Source organism: Arachis duranensis, chromosome 4 (genome assembly GCF_000817695.3).
Source record: "Arachis duranensis cultivar V14167 chromosome 4, aradu.V14167.gnm2.J7QH, whole genome shotgun sequence".
NCBI lineage: Eukaryota > Viridiplantae > Streptophyta > Magnoliopsida > Fabales > Fabaceae > Arachis > Arachis duranensis.
The window spans coordinates 5,871,374-5,878,849 of record NC_029775.3 but is presented as its reverse complement, the minus strand read 5'-3'; positions in this window follow the sequence as shown (position 1 = coordinate 5,878,849).

Genomic DNA, 7,476 nt, shown 5'->3' with positions numbered 1-7,476 from the left:
AAAATTACGACATTTGAAATTATATTTTGAATATTTAACATTTTGTTGTTCACATTAAATTTAAAAAGGAATGCAAAGAGGGCTATCAGAAACAAAGACAACAAAGCTAGCATAAATAGATAATACGAGAAATAAATAGCCTCCCGAAATAATTAGGAAAATCATATAGAAATTTGCAATTAAATTAAAAGAACGTAATTACACGCATATCTTCTTCTCACGCTTATTTACGCATGGCGTTGCTTCTTCTTCTTTGCATCTTCTTTCATTAAAAGAGCATAATTACATGCCCATCTTCTTCTTCTTCTCACGCTTATTTACGTATGGAGTTGCTTCTCACAATCGTTTACGCACAGAGCGTCTTCTTCTTCTTTGCGTTCCTCCTCCTCCTCCTCCTCCTCCTTTTTTGCGTTCCTTCTTCTTCACGTGTTTTCTCCTTATCGTCATTCTTTTGTTGTTGTTGCTACTGTATTTTTTTCTTTTTCTCCTTCTCTCCCTGGTGAAGAAGCAGTAGTAGAAGGTAAGGAGAAAGAGTTTTGAATTGTGTAGAACAGAAATGAACCGAAATTATATTCAGAATGAACCGAAAATTAAATTCAGAATGTAAAGTCATTTCAAAATAAGCACAAACTAAATGTACCTTATTTAAATCCTTAATGAATCGAAATTTCTTAATAATTTCGACATATAAACTTAATTAAAAAATAAACAAAATTGAATCATAAACAAAAACACATCCAAATCCATCAAGTAATTTTGCAGTATTATGTGTTTCTTCTTCTTTATTTAATTAGATGAATAAGACAAAAAAGAAGAACATGATGAGAAGTTTTGAGAAATTTTTTCTTCTTATTTCTTCTTTTTTGTTTGATTTTTTCTTCTCTTTTTCTTTGTTTTATTCCTCTCAAGATAGTGAAATAAGAAGAATTATAACAAAATAATTCACTTAGAAATGAACCGAAATTATATTCAAAATGAACCGAAAATAATATTTATAACATAAACTCGTTTCAAAACAAGCACATACTAAATGCACCTTATTTAAATATAAAATGATTCGAAATTACTTAATATTTGCGACACACAAACTTAATTAAAAAACAAACACAAAAAAATTGAATCATAAACAAAAACACATCCAAATCTATCAAGTGATTTTTACAGCATTATGTGTTTCTTTTTCTTTAATTGATTAGATGAACAAGATAAGAAAAGAAGAATATGATGAAAAGTTTTGAGGAATTTTTTCTTTTTGTTTCTTCTTTTTTTTTAATTTTTTTTTATTTTTTTTTGTTGTATTCCTCTCAAGATAGTGAAACAAGAAGAATGATAACAAAATAATTCACTCAAAAATCAACCAAAATTATATTCAGAAACGAACTGAAATTATATTCATAATGTAAACTCATTTCAAAACAAGTACAGACCAAGTGCACCTTATTTAAATTTAGCATAAACAGAAATTATTTAATAAGTGCGACACATAAACTCAATTCGAAAACAAGCACACAAACAAAAATTGAATTATGAACAAAAAATGAGAAAAGAAGAAAAAAGAGGAGGAGAAAGAGGAAGAGCAGGAGGAGGTGGTGGTGGTGGTGACGGCGGTAACGAAAATGAAAAATATTAAAAAAAGGAGGAGAAGAAGACATAGCATCAGTAGGGGTAAAGAAGAAGAAGAAGCAGCGCGGGGAAGAAGAAAATGAAAAAAATAAGCGCATGACTCTAAATTATTTGGATAAACTTAAATGCTAAAATTATTTGGATTTGGAGAATGATTCATAAACTATATAGGATATTTTGATCAAAGATTTGACTTTTTTTTTCAATTTATTAATTCGGGTTAACGTGGTCTCTTAAATTGACCGCGATAATGGTAAAGAGACAAAAAAATAAGTAAAAATTTGAGCATTTATAAATTATTGTAATAATTAATGAATGTTAAATAAGATAAATTTTAGTTAATTTTTTTATTAAATATTTTTAAATATATTAAAATAATCTCTAAAATTCTAATTATTTCAATTGATACAGTTTTAAGATTAATAATAAAAAAATGCTAGAGATCATCAAAATTTATTATTTTTGACCATCAATATTTAAAAGTATGAGATAAAGTATGTTGTTGATTGTGTTATTAGACTAAAGAAATTACACTAAAAGAATTAAGTTGATAACTAAGTGATGGCAAAAAATAATAAATTTTGATGGCCTGACATTTGTCTAATAAAAATACCATCTTAGTTTTTAATTTTTTCATAAAGTGATTCATCACATCGATATAAATTATTATGAAACTTTTGTCAAATTTAAAAACGCAATTAATATAATTGTCATAAATTGTATATGCTGTTTTATCCTACTTAAACTCCTAATATATTTTATGATATATTTTTAAAAATGATATGTTTAGTGAAGAAAGTGAGTATTGAACCCAGTCAACCCACGACTTTCTTCTTATAAAAGCTCAAAGTAATCACTAAACTAATTATTTAAATTATTAATTTAGTATATTTATTATTTAAAGAGTAATGTTGCAAAAATTTAGAGTTAGAAAAAAAATGACAAAATATTTATTTTTATTTGTGTTGTTTTAATTAATTTTATTATGTAAAATTTGCAATGATTGAATTGTATATTTACTTAAAAAATTTTGATTTTTCTACGGGTAAGGTTGAATAGGGTAGGATTGAGAACTTTAGGATGCGGGTTAGGGTTGAAAGATTCTCAGTCCACGAATAGGGTAGGATTGAGTTTTAAGAAAGTTTAACTTGCGGGTAGAGTTAAGGGTGAACGCGGATCAGATCGGATCGGATATAGCTAAAACTTTGATCAAATCCGCACTAAAATCATCGGATTGGATCCAATATCCACAGTTTTTAAGCTTGGATCGGATCCGCACATTTGTGGATCAGATATCGGGTATATCAGAAAAACACAAAAATATTTTTAAAAATTTATTTTTATTAAAAAATATCAATAAAATTCATTTTTTCTATTCTTTTAAATATGTTAGTCTTAAAATAATATTAAACATACTTTTCTTAAATAATAAATTAAAATAATACAATATATATGATAATTATTAGTTGAAATAAAATATAAAATGAATATTTACTTATTTATTTCTTTATTTTTGCAGATACAAGGATATTTAGATCAGATATGTGAACCCCTACACAAAATCCGCAATCCAATCTTATTAGTGTGCGAATCGGATCGGATCTGATAGCTTGCAGATCAGATCTATATTCACAATTTTTGGATCGGATTTGGATAAACACCACGGATATGTGGATTAGATCTGATCCGTGAACACCTCTAAATAGAGTTAAAATAAAATTCAAACTCTATCCTATTCTATCCTATCTATTGTCAGTCCTAATTATTATGAACAATCTTAAAGATATTTTTAAAATTTAATTTCTAATATTTTATAATTTTATAAATATTTTTGTATTTAAATTATATAATAAAAGCATAATATAGTGTCATTAAAAATATACACTCATAAAATAGGCAAAAATTCCTTGGCCCAAATTACAAATAAAAACTGTTTATTATTATTCTTGGAAATTTAGTGATTATTTTAGTTTATTTACATAAGAAGTATGTTATTTATATATTAAAAAAATAACAAGAAAAGGGAAGAAGAAGAATGATAAGGCGGTCATAGCAGGTAGCTACGATGATAGCGGCGATGACGACGATGTTTAAGAAAGAACGCGTAGAAAAAAAAAAGATAATAAAAAGAAAAAAAAAAGGAACGCAAATATGTACCAAGAATAAAAAGTGCATGATTTAATTGGAGACTTGGTTTAAAAAATGCTTATATGCCTATTTGTATTATTTTTCGATTTGTTGGGTTAAAGTAATTTTTCAAATTGATTATATATATATTAAAATAATTTTTAAAATTTTAATTGCATCAATTAATATGTCTTTAAAATTAATAAAAATATACCATATTAAATTTTTAATTTTTTTATTAGGTAATTTATTATGCAGTTTAGGCTAATATAATATATTGTTATCAAATTTAAAAATGTAATTAATATAATAAAATTTTAAATACTATTTTAGTCTGACAATTTAATATCAGATAGACAGACACCACTGTAAAAACTTAACTGCTAATATTTTATCAATGGCATCATGAGTAAAATTGGCATTCTCGATAGTGACTATAAAAAATTTGTAACTCATTTTTTTAATTAAAATTTAAATTGTTACAAATGATGATACTTTTAGGTTAGGGATTTTTTTAAAAAAATAAAAAATATTTTATTAACCAAAATATATATTTTGTAGTATTTTTATGAAAATTTATTTTATTTCTTATTTCGTTTATAGTGTAAATAAAATAAGATTGTACATATCTCGTTTACAGTTTAAACGGAAAAATAGATATGCATATTTCGTTTACATTGTAAATAAGATACGTGCAATATTATTCTGTTTACACTGTAAACGAGATATATGAAGAATTATGACGTTTATCATGTAAACGAGATACATTATGACAAATTTTCAGCAGCTATAAAGGATGTGCAATCCTTTGTATTCTCCACAAACATTTCACTTCTTTTTCTCTTTTCTTTTTCTTCTGAAAAATAAATCAAAATGTCTAGTAGTAGTGGATATATGGTTGTAAGTGTGTATTCCATTTACCATATGAGAAACAGTGATATTGGGGTGATGTTTGAGTATGATAATCCTATTCTGTTGTGCACCCCTCGAATAAATTCTTTGTCCGAGCTGAATAATCTGATATTGAGTATCGTTGGTGGTAGCGGGAGAAAAGAGAACGGAAGGATAGGGTATAAGTTGCTAGCACCAATGGGAAATAGAGTTTTTCGATTTCGTCTGTTTTGACTCCATGGCGACGAGCATGTGCGCCTCATGTTTGACATCCATGGAAGAATCATGGCAGAACAAGTGATGGAGCTTTCTGCAGATGTAGATGATGTTGGTGGTAGTGGATTTGACCACTTGAACTTTGTGTAGGATGACCCACCTCTCGTACCACCATCACTACATACTGCTAGTCCAGTGGAAGACATGGACGTAGATGATAAGGACTTCGACGAGGAGTACGTTGCGGATAGCAATGATAATGGTTCTTTGGAAGATGATGATGAAGAGGAGTTTTACCAGAAACGCCGGTCGAGGCATCAGTTCGGTATATTTTGCCTGCCTCTTACCCAATTCCCACCTTATCAGCTGTACCCAGTCACTATCATACATTGGATCTGGACGCGATGCACGAGAAAACTATCCGGTGACATATGCGATTCCCAAACTGAGGTAGACATAGGAGCAGACGAATGCTGATGAACATGCCCTAAGCTTTGCTCCCTGCTCGTGTGGAACTGCTCCGCCATGCGCTGCATCATGTGTTGTCGGTGGTATGAATTTGGAATGTCTCCTCAAACTGAATCTCCTCGACCGTCGATGCTTTGTGACGACTGTTGGATGCCCTGTGGTCATGCCATCCAAACGGGATAGTATCCCAATCGTCCCGACCTGTCTGTGAAGTTAGAGAAAAGTTTAAGAAATGGATGAAAGTTTTGTCTAAAGAGCGTTGTAAACAAATTCTATATATAGGCCGCCTTTTCTCTTATTATCGTTTCGTGCTTTATCTTATTTACCGTGTAAATAAGATACATACAATCTTATTTCGTTTACACTGTAAACGAGATAAAAGATAAGACGAATTTTTGTAAAAAAAAGTTACAAAACGTATATTTTAATAAATAAAATAATGTTTTTATTTATTAAAAAAATCGTTTAAATTAATGAATTTCTAATGAAAAAAATCGATATACAAGGGTATAGGATTCTAGGTTCGGACCAATTCAAACTAGTATAACTAAAAATTTTATTATGTTATATAAAAGGAAAAGAATAGGTAGATAATGAAAATACTAAATAATGTGAACAATGAATATATTGAATGTTCAATTCATTAGGTGTACGAATGGTTATCCTAATATTAAGATTTAGGTAAGTAATTTGGGTGTGTAGTGTATTTTTATTTTATTGAACCAATTTTAAAAGCCATTATTTACATTGTTCATAAAAATCATTGTCTATTTAGTAAAATCTACAAATTGTATACACCAATTTAAATTTGACATTGATTTCAATTTAATATGTTTATTTAGGTTACTTTAGGATAAGTTTGGATTTATAAAATATTTAGGTTTGGGATAATTAGTGAAATACAGTGTTTTATCCCTCGTTGATGAATTTTTATTTTATAAAAAAATACGAAATTATTTTTTAGTTAACTAATAATATTAGCTAATTTTAAAATTTAAAGCAAAAAATTTATAATTTAGAATTTAAAATTTAAGATAAATCAAATAATTTAAAAAAAATTGACTTATGTTAATTGAAAAATATTGGTTATCTAACGATACTCATTTTATAAACGATTGAATTATAATAATTAATTTGGATAAATTTAGTGGTTAAGTTACTAATCTACTAAAAATAAGTGTCTAAATTTAAATTTATTTTGTACATATAATAATTTATTGATTAATAATAGATGCTTAAATAAAATTTTACAAATTAATGATGCACCTATTGGATTAGAGAATATGTGCCAAGAAAAAGAAAACGATTGAGCTATTGATAAAGGGAAAATAGAGGATTAAAATGATCAACTCCTTCACACTGTCTCTATCCTTGTCGAGAAGCTCCGAACAAGATTCTTTAACTGTGATTGTGAATGGTAGTGCGGTGGCTTTCCATTCAATTTTATCTATTTAGTTCTTTCACTGTTTAAAATTTTTAATCATTTTAACCACCCTAATAAGGACTCGTAAGGAAGTGTTAGGACAAATATACATTAGGTAAATTCAAGAGTCAATATTCAATGACCCGCGCTTACTATAAATTGCAACAAACACCACGACGACAAAAAGAAAGCTATCATGATAATGAGAACCAAACGGCTTGTTATGATTATGGTGTTTTTCTTTTGCTTTGCTCCTCTCTACTCTGCCTTCAGCTGGCCAGAGTCAGCATCACTTATTTTAAGTGTCAATCTTCCATTAACTGTGGACGTCAAGAGCCCTACCGTGAGGTATATGGCGATGTCTGCTATCATTGAGTATAACAGTTGGCAGCATAACGTGAAACTGAGGCTAGTAAGGATCCTTGGTTGCAGAGAATTAAGTTTCGCAAAAGAAACTGGATCATACTTGTTCGACCTCATGCTGCTGGCAAAAGATGAAGCTAATAATACTAACAAGTACCATGCTTTGGTGATGCAGAAGCGCAACAAAAATCTACTTATTCATCAAAAGCTAATGAACTTTAAACTTATGCCGTCAGTCTTTAATTAATGTATTTCTTTATTTTCTACCCCGGAAGCTGGCGAATAGTTTGGACCTATGAACCTATGACTTTTGACTAGCTACAATAGTAAGTTTTTTGTTTGTGTTTGATAGTTTGTATTTTATG